At 42.9% G+C, this 16,153-nt stretch overlaps 1 protein-coding gene across 1 annotated transcript in view; it reads right to left on the bottom strand.

Annotated features, from left to right (window-relative positions):
- Positions 1–7,368, bottom strand: part of SLC11A2 (solute carrier family 11 member 2) — a 64,182-nt gene extending 56,814 nt beyond the window's left edge. Inside the window, exon 1 of the mRNA XM_018562112.1 lies at positions 7,279–7,368. The gene's annotated coding sequence lies outside the window, so the exon portion shown is untranslated. The remainder of the gene's footprint in view (positions 1–7,278) is intronic.
- Positions 7,369–16,153: the final 8,785 nt, after the last annotated feature.

The raw sequence follows: 16,153 nt of genomic DNA, 5'->3' as shown, positions 1-16,153 counted from the left end.
CCGTGTGAGCGCTTTGAATTAGGACATTTCTCTTCACTTTCCTATGTGAATGAGAACGTGTAACAATTATAAAGAAGGTGTTGCTGATCAAGTCCCCCATTATTAGCAACATCCACAAGCCCATAAAGGCAACATAGCAAGTCAACCCATAGCACAAAAAATATCTATTTGATTCAATCATGTGACATTTTAACTGTGTATGAAGGTAAAACAATCTCTACAAATGTCCTCCCAGCATCAGCGCCTTGATGAGAGTGGCTGGAAATGTCCATTACCTGTGTCCTGCTGATGGTGTGGATGTATTATAACCTGCACCGAATCCTCCTGGCATGCAATGAACAGAAGATAAGCATGTAGAGTGCAGCAAGAAATATTCCGAAATCTGAATAAGACCTTGTGTGGGATCACAGGAGTCAAGGCTTGCCATGCATAGGAGGACCTGTCATACCCACAGACTGATTATCTTGTGCGGACACTTGTAATGCTTGCCGAGATGCTTATGAAAGATTGTTCTTTATCTGTCTACTGCAGTTTATGAATACGTGATAAAAAATAAGCACACCAAACGAAGCGTGAACTTGCAGGATAACAGAATGTTCCATTAACAATGTTAATGACTATTTCCTACTCGGTGATCCCAATGTGACCGATGACGTACAGTACATCAGGGTTCTAAACCGCTCCCCCTTTCTCAGCAATGTATTAATAGGGTCGTACAAAGGCAGACCTTTTACCCGGTACATAGACAAACCCAATATCTGCTCAGCAAGACTCACCAAGACTCAAAAATGATTTGGTCACATACACAGATTGTTGTCAAACTGTTTAATCGGAGAAGATCAAAAAGTAAAAAGGTTTAATTAACAAAGTTCAATTGCACAGAGAAGCGTCTTCATTTTAGCCCCTCATTGGACTCAGCTGGAAAAAAACACAATCACTTTCTGAAAATAAGGATTGTTATTATGGTGTGTTGGCTTTGTGAAAGTATACTTGGGAGAAAAAGCCTTGGGGTTAAAGCCCATTTCCACCTTTGTAAGTGATTAGCATGTATTGTGGTAATGTAGAGGTGCAGTGATGATGTATACATGTACACATTTTCATGACTCACATTGCTGGCTTTCTTCATTTTTGTTTTTATGAACTTTTTTTTAGGGCTGAATCCTAGAAATGTAAATGTTTCGCCACAGGAAATTTAAGGTGGCCATACACCTGCCGATTATTGTACGATAATCACGGGAAATCCCGCGATCGTACGATAATCGGCAGGTGTATGGAAGGCGTGCAACAGTTTCTACGGTACGGTCGCAAGTCTTTTGTCTTACGAGCACGTTGGAAAACTAGCCAAAAATCGTACCTTTTCGGCGGGTTTGTGGCGTGCTCGTAAGACAAATGCTGCACAGGCCGGTGTGTGCACACTGCCTGCTCAGCATTGCAGTCATCGGAAGCCCGCCCCCTCAGGGGGGCGGGCTTGCAATGATCGCAAGTACGATCTGCCTGTCCAAGATGGGCAGATCGTACGAGCTTTTAATTAGCTTACAACCATCGCAAGATGAAAGTCGTGCGATGGTTGTAAAGTGTATATCCAGCTTTAGTCTGACATTGGGATCAGATTGCACAATAGGCTGTAAACAACTGCCCCCCTCCCTGCAATAACAAGATCACTAAACACCACCTCTGCCTTTACACACAATACGCTGTCCAAGTGGGGGGGTTCCCAGTATGTATACTAATGAAGAGAGCTCACAGAGAATTCAGTTTTAATATACACAGATTGCTTGTACAGCACAAAGCAGGCCATTCCCATGATGATATGAAGAGGAAAGCTAACAAAAAACATATGTTTCTGTGTTCATATGCAGTTGTGCCTGCGTCATATTCACTCGGTGTACATTGCTTGCATATGGTTTGGTTTTGTGTTTGATAATGCAATCAAAGCTTACAAAGCTTACTTGAAAAAATCCCTTTTATGTAGTGAGTGCTGCCTTCTGTCTGCCCATCACTTTCATCAACGTCCTGGATTCCCAGTGTGCTTTGCATCTCTTTCCATGCTGCTTGGTGTGATGCAATCTCGATCTCTCAAGACTACATATCCCATCATGCATTGCTTCAAGCAATCAATGATGATGAAGCATTGTGGGAAGTTTAGACGTTGAGTTGTAGTTCCGAATATAAGCTCTGCAAGAGTTGCGTCACTGTCCATGGTTCATGCTGTGGGCCTCTTCAATAAGTAAGCTTACAAACTTCTATATCAATATAGTTATTAGGAGGGGGATAGAACTCAAACTCAATAGAGAAAGACATAGACCATAGATACCCTTTAAGCTGGCGGTATACTGGTAGATTTCCTTATAAACGTTCATATGAAAAAATCTTGTCAGAACATTCAATATTGCCATCAGAGACTTGACACAAGTCATCTGAAATTTTGTTTGTTTGATTTTATTGGAGTTTAAGTGTGGATGGAGTTTTAATGAATGGAGTTTAACCAAAAACCACATCCATTTCGAGAAAGATCTTCCATCCTGCTCCGTTTTTTTCATCACTACGGTTGAAAATGATAGTCCTTTGACCCCCATTAGCTGCTAGAGAATTGGATGAAAACATTTCATATGAAACTCTTCTGGTGTATGGCCAGCTTTAGTCTCTGCTGGAAAATCAGAACACACGCTCCCAGTGATCATGCCCCCCTTCTAATGTCGCTGCTCTATGCCAGAGCATTGTATTGTGAGTGCAGGTCCCTTCCTCTCCTGGCTTCCCTGTTCTTTATTCAGGTCGGTCAGACAGTTTTACACAACGGTTTCTTTGTCATTCTGGGCTGGAAAGGCGGCTGACAAATGACAGAATTAAGATATTTGGGGATTACAATGTTTACTGATCTGAAGAATACATTACAGGAATAGGGGTCAATAGGAATAGGTCAATAATATATCTTATTGACGAATGGATTATTCCATGTATACGTGTGTGGATTTCCTGTATTCTTGCACTTATTTCATGGGACTCGGAAACCTTTCCTAAGGAGTTTATAAAAATAAAACTGAATAGTAAGTTCTGAGCGAGACTGAATCCAGGCTAGGTTACAGCCACAGCAAACAGGCATAGGAAGCATATCATCTTCAAAAGCAAGAAAGGACATTTGCTATGTGATGAAGCACATAGCATTAACGGGCATCGCTGCCTGTTTTCAAATAACGGGCATTTCCCTTGTTCTTAGCTGTACAATGTAGCTGAAGTTTGTTAACGGTCAACCACATGACGAATCTTTTGCCAGCTAACACAGTAAACAGAGGACTGTGCAAACGTTCTAGGCAGGTGAGAAAAAATGCTGTAAAATAAGAATGTTTTCAGAATTTAACAAAATGGAAAGTAAATGAACAGAAGAGAATTCCAAATCCAATCAATATTTGGTGTGACCCCCATTTGCCTTCTAGGTACACTGTCACACAGTTTTTGAAGGAACTCGGCAGGTAGGTTGTTCCAAACATCTTGGAGAACTAAGCACAGATCTTCTGTGGATGTCGCTGCCTCCAATCCTTCTGTCTCTTCATGTCATCCCAGACAGACTCGAGGATGCTGAGATCATGGCTCTGTAGGGCTCAAACTATGACTTCCTGGACTCCCTGTTCTTCTTTACACTGAAGATAGTTCTTAATGACATTGGCTGAAGTTTGGGGTCATTGTCCTGCTGCAGAATACATTTAGGGCCAATCACACACCTCCGTGATGGTATGGCATGATGGATAAGTATCTCCTTGTATTTCTCAGCATTGAGGACACCATTGATCCTGACAAAATCTCCAACTCCATTGGCAGAAATGCAGCCCCAGACATACAAGGAACCTCCACCATGCTTCACTGTTGCTGCAGACACTCATTATTGTACCGCTCTCCAGCCCTTTGGGGAACAAACTGCCTCCTGCTCCAGCCAAATATTTCTAATTTTTTCTCATCAGTCCAGGGCACCTGCTGACATTTTTCTGCGGCCTTGCGGTCAAAAAGCCATACCTCCAACATGGAAACAAGGCTAAGCAACTCAACTATGCATGAAAACATAGGAACTGGGGTGCAGAAAGCAGAAAATATGGCCCGTCTAAAACCCACGTCAGAGAGCAAACAAGAAGGAGTGACTCGTTACCTGGATGTAACACTCGCTTCCTGTGGAGCCTGGATTTGGCAGTCCCATCATATTGTTATCACAGGGGAGTAGTATTGGAAAGTATTTAATATTTTGGACATCTTAACCACTTCCTGGCCGGCCATTGTAAAAAAAACGGTCGGCCAGGAGCTCTCTAGATCTGAGCGGGCGTCTTTAGACATCCGCTCAGACACACTCCCTCAAATAACGGGAAATGCCCGTTATTTGAAAACAGGCAGCGATGTCCGTTAATATACAAGCGATCCACCGGGTATAGAGCTGGCGGATCGCTTGTATGAGGTCCCGTGATGTGCGCCCCCCCCCCCCGCTGTCAAGCTGGTCCCGGGCTCCGCTGTGCCCGGTGCGAGCCCAGGACCAGCATAAGGCCTCCGTCACAGGGGATCAGAGGGAGCTCCGGCCCCCTCTCTGCTGTTGGTCTATTTACCCGACGTGACCCCGTCTTTTATATTTTACCAAAAATATGGGTAATAATCATTGTTTCCTAACATAATGGGGGAAAAAACCTTTTTCCCCAAAAATTTCAATAATTTTTCCTTAATATAGTAAAAAAATAAAACCCCCAGTGGTGATTAAATGTCCCCAAAAAATGGTATCAAATTTCTTTCAGTAAAGCGTTGCATGACGGAATAAACGTCAGTGAAAGTACCGCAGCGCTGAATACTGAAAAATGGCCTGGTCAGGAAGGGGGTCTAAACACCTGGTCTTCAAGTGGTTAATGAAAACACAGGAAATAAGATTTCTTGTTTTATAATTATGGGAGTCAGCTCCATTTAAATAAAACTTCACTAAAAAGTGGGTTTTTATTCTTATTTTATGAGTAAAAGGTCACGTTGAATTTACTAACCAACTTATATATAACACAGGAAACGTGTCCCTCGCACTTTCCCTTTCCATCAAGAATATATAAATATATATTCTTGCATCAAACCTGCTGTACAGTTTACAAATGACATCAGAAATATTGTCAGGAGCTACTACAATGATGAGAGCACGCTATGCCAACCCGGACATATGGACAAAGAAAGGTATGAACCAGGTCTGGCACTGCAGCTGTAATCTATACTTTACTGGTAGACTATGCCAGACACATCCTATTATTATTTGTATATAGTCACACATTCTAACCCCCCGGACAACTCAGTTTAGGTTGATGATATAAAAATGGCAGCAGCTTACATTAAGATTGTAACATCAGACCATCTTTGCTATCATGAAAACTACAGTACATTTCATTTTTACATAACAATACCGCTTTTATGGCTACAATGGACCTTCATTTCAGTACAGCATTGCATGACGGAATAAATGTCAAAGTACTGCCGCGCTGAATACTGAAAAATGGCCTGGCCAGGAAGGGAGTGTAAACACCGCAGACTTCAAGTGGTTAAATGCCTTTATCACAGTGACAAGTTTAATGTGGAACTCCAGCTGTAATGATTGATATATACTTACACTGACCCAGCTTGGTACAATTTAAGTATACAGTATAGAAAAAATGATGTCAGGTAGGGCCATGGGGACCGTGTAATAATCTGTAGTAACTGCAGCTACTACAGTACTTTACGGTGATCTTCTGGGTCCTACTACAACTGAGTGCCATAGCTGCAGCTACTATAGTGTAGGATCCCAAGTGATAGGATAGGATCCCCATGGCCTTGGACCGTCCATATAATGAGGCGTCTCTTTGGGTCACGTGGGGCGTTAGGCAGAGTGGCATGGCCGCTCTAATGCACAATGTTTGCAGTGTGCCTGCTGCCCCCTTCCCGGCCAGAGCGTCCCAAGTTGCTAGAGCCGGGGGGAGGGGAGGGAGAATGTGTAAGGGCCATACATATCTCTCTGCCCAGCTCTTACAACCTGGGGCTCTTTTGCCGGTCTCACGCCGAGCTCCTGGCAACCAGACATCACTGTCGCCTCCAAGACTCCGACCAGAGCGTGACATACCCCTGGCCGCATCAGGCGGCAAAAAAAGTCAGTGAGCTGGGCGGGACGCCGGCCAGAGTGGGCTGCAAAGCCGCAAACGTGCACAGCACACCACCCCTGAACGTGCACTGTCTGCACCTTCCCCCCACCTTAGGCGGCGAAAATGCTAGGGACGTCCCAGGAGCCGGGTAGCCAATGCTCCTAAAAAAATCCTATTTGCTCCTGGATTGGACAGACCAGCTCCTGAATTCCAAATGAATTTGTCCACCCCTGATTTATATACTGCATATGGAAGTATATATCTCATTATAGGTGGAGTTCCACTTTAAGTGTACGGTCAACATACTGTTTGAACTTCTGATTGCAGAATCCATTATTGAAGAGCTGAGATATGGAATCAGCACACACAATGATAAACATGTTACCGAACACACGGTGCAGGGAGAGCCACATACTTGTCTGTTGGGTAATATGATCTGTCTGAGGGCACCGGTCACATGACCAGTACACATCCAATCACAACAATAATACATTATGAAACCCAGCATGACTCTACTAACATATGAAGACTGATCTATGGTGATAAGATGTCACCAGGTTACATGCTCCGCTGCTTCATCATAGTACTAGAGGAAAGGTAATGAGAACACAAAAACAAATGATGACGTCTGATTGGTTGCCCCATGTCAGTGTTCATTTTCTTTTCCCCATGTATAATGAATCAGTCATGTCCACGTATTAGGGGACTGCTAAATGTTCCCCCAATCTGTGCCCCAGTAATACTTCAGTCAGGTGACTTATGAAGTACTGAAGCCAGGGGATCAGTATGACACACAGTTAGCATTTGTAGTACAGCTGAATGACAGCCTACATAACTCCGTCCTTTCAGGTTCCCAACCAATTACCTGCTGGACACCAGGAGATCACACTGCCATAGTACAGGCCAGCCGGTCATGCAGAGAAATCATTAGCATTGCTCATCAGAGAACACATCTGTCACATACAGAGCTCGGCTGATCCCTCTGTGTAGTATTATGTCCATCACCAGTACACAGACAGGGCAATGCTCAGCTCAGTCCACACCTGGCAAGTTCTGCTGATTAATACACAGTACACCGGATAGAATATACAGGCCAGACATTCCTCCAAATCACTACTACAGTGAAAGTTTCCGGCACACAATAAGGTGACAACACACTTACCCTGGCAGCTCTCTCGGGCATCCGGTGGGTCACCTCGCGGTTTCCATGGCACGTATAGCCCCGCCTCCGGTTGACGTGCCCCGGAAGAATGAATGGTGAGAGCCACGCTCCTGAGCTGGGGGACCCCCTGCCGGAGAAGGCGGGTATTGCACGCAGCGCTGAGTGTCAGCTGCATTGAAGGTCAATGTCTGGGTTAGCTGTGTACAGTCAGCTTTATCGGCCGGGACTTTTCCACATACATTTCACGTGAAAACCATACATTCCATTTATTTTGTTGTAATATACAATTGTTTAATAAAAAATAACAGAGACCATACATCTCAGTCTGCATACATAGCTCAAGTTTAAAGAACTCCAGAAAAATCTTTTAACCCTATGCAGTGGGGCTACCCCATGCACTGAAAGGGTTAAAGGAGAACTATGGGGTAACTTTTGTTCCCATAGTTTTTGTTAGGGTCGCAGGAGGACATATACGAACATCCTCCCATGACCCAAAACTCACCATATAGCGGGCTATTGCCTGCCGCATGCCGAGAGCACCGCAGCCGGGACAGATCCCAATAATACTCTCAAGAGCCACCCAGCTGGCTGATTGACAGCAGACTCTGCCTATCTAGAGGCAGAGCCAGCTGTGCCCGCCCCCTCTCCCATCCTTTCCTCTAGTCAGCGCTGGAGGATCAGAGAGGAGAGGAGGAGGAGGAGAGGAGAGGGGAAGGGAGGGTAGGGGAAGGGAAGAGAGGGGAAGGGAGGGGAGGGGAGGGGAAGGGAGGGGAGGGGAGGGGAGGGGAAGGGAGTCCCTGCAGGAAGCAGAGACTGACAGTCACCACTCTCCGCAGGGAGATGATCGGGAAGCAAACGGCGGTATGTTTTTGTTCACTTCCTAAACAAAAGAGCCGACCTGTGACAGTTTCGATCTCACGTGTTGTCTCTAACTATGAGGATGAGTGTAATTCGCTCACCCCCATAGTTCTCCTTTAAGTGCTCATTTGTGTCTAGGGACACAAATAAAGTTCCACTCACACGAAGCTCCAAGCCGGCTGTGACCGCATTCCCTCCAGCCTTTCTCCTGTTCCTCAGCATCCTCAGGTCTATGCACAGTGTATAGAATGTGATGATTTACAGGACCTTGGACCACTGCAGCGGAAGGGGAGACACACTGGAAGGACCCGTCTAAAGGTGCCCATACACCTTGCGATTATCGTACGATAATCGCGAGAAATCCCACGATCGTACGATAATCGCAAGGTGTATGGAAGGCGTGCGACCGCTTCTACTGTACGGTCGCACATCTTTTGTCTAACGAGCATGTATGGAAACCCGCCAAGAATCGTACGACTGTCGGCGGGTTTGTGTCATGCTCGGGAAACAAATGCCGAACGGGCCGGTGTGCGCAAGCGCACACTGCCCGTTCATCATTGCAGTCATCGGAAGCCCGCCCCTCAGCGGGGACGGCTTTCGATGATCGCACGTACGATCTGCCTGTCCAAGATGGGCAGATCGTACGAGATTTTAATTAGCTTACAGCCATCGCAAGACAAAAGTCTAGCGATGGTTGTAAGGTGTATGGCCACCTTAAGAGCAAGCTTGTCTCAGAGCTTCAGGTGAGTATAACATTTTTTTTGTAAGCTAGACACAAATGAACACTTAACCCGTACAGTGCAGGGCTAGCCCCACTACAAGGGTTAATAAAACATTGAAACACTTTTTTACATAGGTTGAAAAAAGAAAGACACTATTGAATGAATTCAATGGAAAAAAATGAATGAATAAATTGAAAACCTGGATCTACAGAACCCAAAACCACTGAGGATTCAGAGGAAAGCAACAACATCCCTCATGAATCATGGTTAAATTTGCCCCAACAGAGGAAAATAATTCTTCTTTGGTCACCTAAGGGCCCGTTCACACTACATGCGGTGACTTCTGTTTGTCCACACTTGCTCAACGCCACTCATCGTAAGGGAAATGAGAACACAACTTTCTATGTGTCCTGTTCACACTGCACCACTGCCTTCAGGTGCGTGTCAGTGCGTCGAGGAACAATGGAGACACGTCGGAGCTCACATGAAGTCACTGTCCGTTTCCATAGCAGAGCTGCAGTGCATAGGAATGAATACAATTTTACTTAGCTTACCAAAGGAAAAAGATTGTTGTAAGAACTAAAGGCACTGCCTGTAACCAGGGTTCACTATCCTGCATGTCAAAATGGATTATTTTACATGCAGCTAGTGTGAACACACCCCCTAAGGAATTCAAATATTCCCTGGATCAACAATCTCTGGTGTAATTACTTATCAATGGTAATCCTTTCAGTTTTTCTTCACTATAATTGCTTTATTATTCTGTGTATTTTACATAGGCGACACCCGGGTAATGTTCTGGCCCCCAATCGATGATGTGCAAGTACCAACACTTGCAACTTGAGTCACAAAGCTAACGCTGCCTTTCCAGTCCAAATGGCTTTAAGAAACAAATAAATGGGTGAGCATTCTGCATATCTGAGTGTTCGGAGGGAGTGAAGGAGATGTTCACTGCTCAACACCAGAAGGATGGTTAGATCATAATGTCACACATCAGCTCTATAGCTTGAGAACCGAGTGATCACAAAACGCTGACGGTCCAGAGAGCGATGACTGACAGTCACCGCTCCCCGCAGGGATTCCCTCCTCCCCTCTCTCTATTCCTCCAGCACACATTAGAGGGATAGGCAGGGGAGGGGTGGGCACAGCTGACTCTGACTCTAGAGAGGCAGAGTCAGCTGCCAAGCAGGCCCTATGTGCTGAGTCTGGGTCACAGGAGTGCATTAGTAAATGTAAATGAGAACAATGGCCAAAAAAAGGTTTGTCTTAGTTTTCTTTTAATTCACAGATGAGTTAAGTTTCTTGTACACATTTCTTGGCTTTTTGCAATATTTTGGGTGTAAAATTCAATTTGCAGAAATGACAGCATTAGTTATAGCTCCTCAAATACTGCTATCTATAGGCTGATAGAACTGATTGTCAGTGGGGTATCTACTGATAAGAGTATAAATCCGAGGTGGTGATACAAAATTGATTCATGAGACATAAAGGCTTTCAGTGTTAGACAACTACTTCATGTGAGAATAATGCATTGCACACCTTGTTAATAACTATGGGAATTGTACATTTCAAAGAAAATTAAAGTGAAATAGCGAAGGCAGTGTATAGTCCTGTGTGCCTGGAAATGGAAGTCCATGCATTTTGTATAAGGGAGTAAATGTAATTCTTCTACCATCAAACAACCTCCTTGCCATGTTTAAATATAGAGATCACGTGGAAATATTTCCATAGTCTTTCTCTTTAGGTTCACTTTCATCACAAGGTTATTATTCCATTCTGTTTCCTCTGGTCTAATGGAAAACCAGGTCAGTGTCAAATTTACTCCCCGGTGAATTCTATCTGGAAATAACACTTTTGCCAAAAACAATTCAGATAGGAAAGGTTCTTCTATGTTATCTCCAGAATACCAAAGATCTTTTATTACTGAACCAGGGACAGGAAGTGGGCAAGAGGAATAAAGTGGATCTTCAAGTGAGGCATTCATTTATACTGTAGGAAGGGAATTCAGTATACATTCACAAGGTGAGAATTGATGTAATTTTAAAGAGAGAAGCTGATTGGTTGCCATGCACAGCTGCTCCAGATTTTGTCCGCTCCACTTTTGATCAATTCCCCTCACAATGTTTTGGTGTGTTTACTAGAAACACTCGCCCTCTCACAAAAATTAAAAAGGATTCGTTTTGGTTAGTGTTTTAAAGCTGTTGGAATTATAGCTTGATGTTTATAAAATGTATATTTTTGGCAAAGCAGTGTGATCTACATTAGAGGATGCGGCCTGCCTGAGGAGGCATTTTCACCATGGCATTCATATTGTGTAGGAGGGCCCATTCACACCACATCATCTCCAGACCAGACCAGACCAGATTGTTTCCGGACCCAAAATGCATCCCAAAGTATTCCTATGCCATTTCTGGCCTCTGTTCACACCAGCGCAGTCGGTTCCAGCCCAGCCCAGAAAAATACTGTGGGCAGGTTCACACCATTTTCCGGACTAGATCTGTAACACAGTGCATTGCGTTTTGATGTGTTTTTACTGCTATTTTGCGGTGTTCCAGAGTTTTTTCTTTTAGCTTAAAATTGGCTTTTAGGTGTGTTCCAGTGCATTTGTATGCATTTTTAGGCATTTCCATGCGTTCCAGTGCATACCAGACAAAATGAGACCTGCAGTATTTTTTCTGGTGTGGTCTGGAATGGACTGCGCTGGTGTGAACAGAGGCCATAAATAGCATAGGGATACATTAGGATGCATTTTGGGTCCGGAAACAATCTGGTCTGGAGATGATCTGGATATGGTGTGAATGGGCCATGCATGTCTCATTTTGTTTGGTCTAGAATGCATGGAAACGCATCAAAAACGGATACAAACGCACTGCAACGCACCTGAAAGCCATTTTAAGCACACAAAAAAGAAAAGCAAAACAAAAAAAAAACCTGCTCTGGAACGCGGCAACATTGTGGCAAAACGCAATGCACTGCATTCCTGATCTGGTGCAGAAAATGGTGTGAACCTGGCCTTAAGCAACATTTCCTTGTATATAGACAAAAAAAGGGTTTCATCGCTCCATCCAGCACCGGTTTAGGACACATGTAGGCGGGTGCTTGCCAGGAGCCATCCACGCTCCACAAATGCAAGATTTGAAGAAAAAAGCTGCACACTGCTATTCACCAGTACAAAGCTTCAATCCATAGAACTTGCAACTTCCATCATGACAGGACTCGCCACCCAGTGGCTGCCCACCTTTAACGTGTTTCACCTGTATGGGCTTAGTCGTAGAGCCTAAGCCGACTAAGTCCATTTAGGTGAAACACGTTAGAGGTGGGTGGCAAGTCCCGTCATGCTGAAAGTTGTAAGCTCTATGGATTAAAGTTCTGTACTAGTGAATAACAGTGTATGGCTTTTTTCTTCAAATCAAGCAACATGTCCTCCTCATATGGTTGCTATATCCCTTTTTGGGGGGGATTTGGTTTATACTCTGAATGGCACTGACTCTGCCTGGTTGACACCTTTCCGTTTTGTAGCGCGTTCAACGCTCTATGAACGCTCTACAAAACGTACTAACTTGAAAATCCCATTATTTTCTATGGGTATGGTTCACACCTTTCCGTATTTCAGCCCGTCTGAACTCGCTACAAAACGGCCTACGCCCAAAGAAGTACATGTACTTCTTTGGGGCGTTTTGGTCTCGCGTTTCCATTGGGATACAACCAAGAAGCCCTCGGAACCGCGAATCGCGGTACAAATGCGCATATTCAATACGCCTAGGTGTGAACCCAGCCTTAACAAGGAATCTAAATCTAGGCAAGTGTGTTCCCTGGTTCCAAGCAGTGCCCTTGCTACATTTTATTGGGAGCATTGCAAACAAACAGTATTGTGATACAAAGCTACAGTTCTGCCTAACACCTCTGTGAAATGCGTGTTCAATCTAGTTGCAATAGATGAAATAGAATTCACATTTATTGTCTAATTGAATGTACAATTTCAATATTTCACTTTCGCACCGTTGCAATATTTTGTGGGTAGGACTATCAGGTAAATTTTTCTAATTTGAATTGACTGGAGTTGCTCTGTAAAGCATTCAACCCTAAAACGTTTCAACCGATATGTAGATTTATAATTACTATTCACTATTCGGGTACTTCTGGCTCTTGCCAGCTTTTTGAATATTGCTTATTGTCAAGAGAGATCTTCTGAGATAAAAGCCCTCATGTTTAACACACAAAAGGGATGGTAGATTACCCAAACCTGTCATTCATTCATTAGGCTTGATTTACTGAAAGCAAATAAGCTGTTCACTTTGCAAGGGAATTCGCACTTTGCAAGGGAATTTTTCCTTAGACTAGTGAATATAATATAATTCAATCATGTGCAAGCAAAAATACGGTTTTATTTTTATTTTCCTTCACGTGATTGGGTATTCTTTTACAAAGTGAATTTTTACCACATTCACTGAGGTAAAAGAAACTTCCTCTGCAACATGAACAGCTTATTTGCCTTAAGTAAATCAACCCCCAAAGTTTAAACACAGTTCAGGTCACACAGACCTTAGGAGAGGAGCAGTGCATCTTTTTTTTTTCTTTTCAATTAAACACACGCGCACACACACACACGCTCTTTGATAAGAGAGTCAAGAAAAAGCAGTAATACATCATTTAAAAATATTAAAGGATTATATATGATACTAATTAAGCACACTTCCAAATGAGATATATATGATACATCAATCTTGGTCTTCCCATCCAAACTTACGCGTAAAGTTTGGATGGGGAATAAAAAGCAGTTTTGACATACCACATAAGACAAATGTTTGTTCAGGCTAATGATGTAAGGTTGGATGTTTCATTCACTGAATTGCTAGTAACCGTTATCTGTTGGCACCACTCCCAGGTCACCACTGTGCTGGTAGCATGTAACGGTAGCAGTTCCCAGTTATTTAAAGGAAACCTGAACTGAGAGAGATACAGCAGATGCCATTGCCGACCACCTATAAAAACTGATGACCTTCTATGTCAATGATCCGGGACAAGCATGCATGTTAGTAAAGACAGAGTGCAGTCAGAATTCCTATGCAATATACTCAATCTAAGTAGTCACTCAAAGTATTAAAGCAGATTTGCCAGCATGCCAACTAACATTTTTTTAAAGGCTAGGTCAGCAGGGGTGGCCTACTTTTTTTTTCTTCATAGCGAGTTCCTAATTACATTCAAAACTAAGGATGGATGGAAGGACAGCTCATAGAAGCTCATAAGTCCACCAGTATTCTCCCACTGGCCTTCTAAAACATGCCTGAGTTGCTAGTCTACTAGACTGAGCTTTTAAATACTACTAGAATGTAAGACCAGAGAGCACATACATTGTAAATGGCTTGTATCAAAAAAGATACAGTGATGGAAATGTTGTGAACATTTCTAAGCAATTTGTATCCCATGGAGAAAATCTATTGATGATGTTGAGGATGATTTCGAATGTCTGGGTATTTAAGGCTGGAGAAGAAGGCATAAGACAGAGAAAAAAAGGACACATGCTCAGCAGGAGGCCAAGGCCATGGGAGTCAGTATCTATAATAATGTATTGTTTTGTCTAACTTGTTTATTGTAAATTTAAAAAATATATACTTATAGTTAAAAGATTGTAGAAGCGCTTCTTGGTTTTTGTGCATCGACTTTAAGTGTCAAGATAAGTCTCTTCAGATGCAGCTCTGCGCTGATTTACAGTAAACGTTCGTTTTCTAGTTATCATTAGTTCTTTGACTGTCCTGTTCCTCCTATAGCTTCATCTACCTAATGAATTACTGACTCAGGAAAAAACATGCAGGTCCACACTTCTGACCACACTGACTGCATGCTTATTTCATGCGAGTGACTCAGTAAGTAGTCATAGGATAATCATGTCAGCCAGGGAACTACCAATGCCCATATTCCCATCGTGGTAGGTTACTTCCTGTTCTGCTGTGTAAAAGAAAAATCTGGAGAATTGGCTAATGTGGATTTACAGGGTTATTCACTAAAGAGTGAAGAGTTTGGAGAAGGCAGGAGAAGTGAACAATCTAGACCAAAATAGCCGATTTGGAAACATTCTCCAATTCAGCTCACTTTCCAGTTCAGCTATGTTGTCCTAGATTGTTCCCTTCTCCAAACTCTTCACCCTGTGTGAATAGCCCTGTTTGTTTTAATATGGCTTCATGCGAGTACTTTTTCTAAGCCATACAATGTCTGATTCTAGTCAATGGTCAGTTACTTTTCCTGTATGGTACAAAATAAATGACTGTTAATGCATTAAGCCATAATGACACAGACATATCCTTTTATTATAAAACTTAGAGAAGAACTCCAGGGACAGTTTCAAAACTTCAGAAGTATAGATAAGTGTTTACCTCTGCCGTTTAGTTTCTCCAAACAGTTATTCACCATGGAATTTGTGTCCATCAGACATTCAGTTTATTGATTATTCTCAATCTAATGAATTGATGGATTCTAAAAATCATGCCGCTGAGCATTTTCCAAAGTTTAGAAACTAGATTTAATGCTACTAAAATGCACATGATGCTTAACGGCTTATGTACATGAGTATTTGTTTGCATCTGAACTGGTTTTCTTCCCCACACACGTCATTGTAAATGGAAAAACAGCTCAAAGCAACTCCTTGAGGATGGAAATGACAAACTGAAGCAACTCAGCAAGTCAAAGCAACTCCAAAGTATCTGAAAGCATACTACATTTGACCTGCTACTGAGAAATGAACATGAGTAATCAGTAAAAGCAGTCATTAAAGTGTCACTAAACTCCGGAGTTAAATCTTAAAAATGCATTCAAGTACCTTAACTATTGACCAAAATGTATCTTATTTATTGGTGTATCACTCGGCTGTAGATCCTTAAATCATCTCTGAATTGGTGCTGACACTGTCCTTCCTTCTAGAGGGTTGCTTCTTTTTTTTCACCCATGATCCCTGTGTGCGTTGTAAAGTAGCCACCGCTCCAAGCTCGCTCCCGTGATGGACTACAATCTCATGTTAAGTTTACTCATTTGTACTAAAGTTGTAGTCTATCACAGGAGCTAGCTTGGAGTAGTGACTACTTTACAACGCACACAGGGACCATGGGGAACAAAAGTAGGCACCCTCCAGAAAGAAAGGACAGTGTCAGCACCAATTCAGAGATGATTTGAGGATCTACAGCCGAGTGATATACAAATAAGATACATTATTGTTAATAGTTAAGGTACCTGAATGTATTTTTAAGATTTAACTTCTGAGTTTAGTGCAACTTTAGCTACCAAATTAATCATGTAAAAACAAA

The sequence above is a fragment of the Nanorana parkeri genome, unplaced genomic scaffold (genome assembly GCF_000935625.1).
Source record: "Nanorana parkeri isolate BGI_ZX_2015 unplaced genomic scaffold, ASM93562v1 scaffold561, whole genome shotgun sequence".
Classification (NCBI taxonomy): domain Eukaryota; kingdom Metazoa; phylum Chordata; class Amphibia; order Anura; family Dicroglossidae; genus Nanorana; species Nanorana parkeri.
This window is presented reverse-complemented; position numbering and strand designations above follow the sequence as displayed.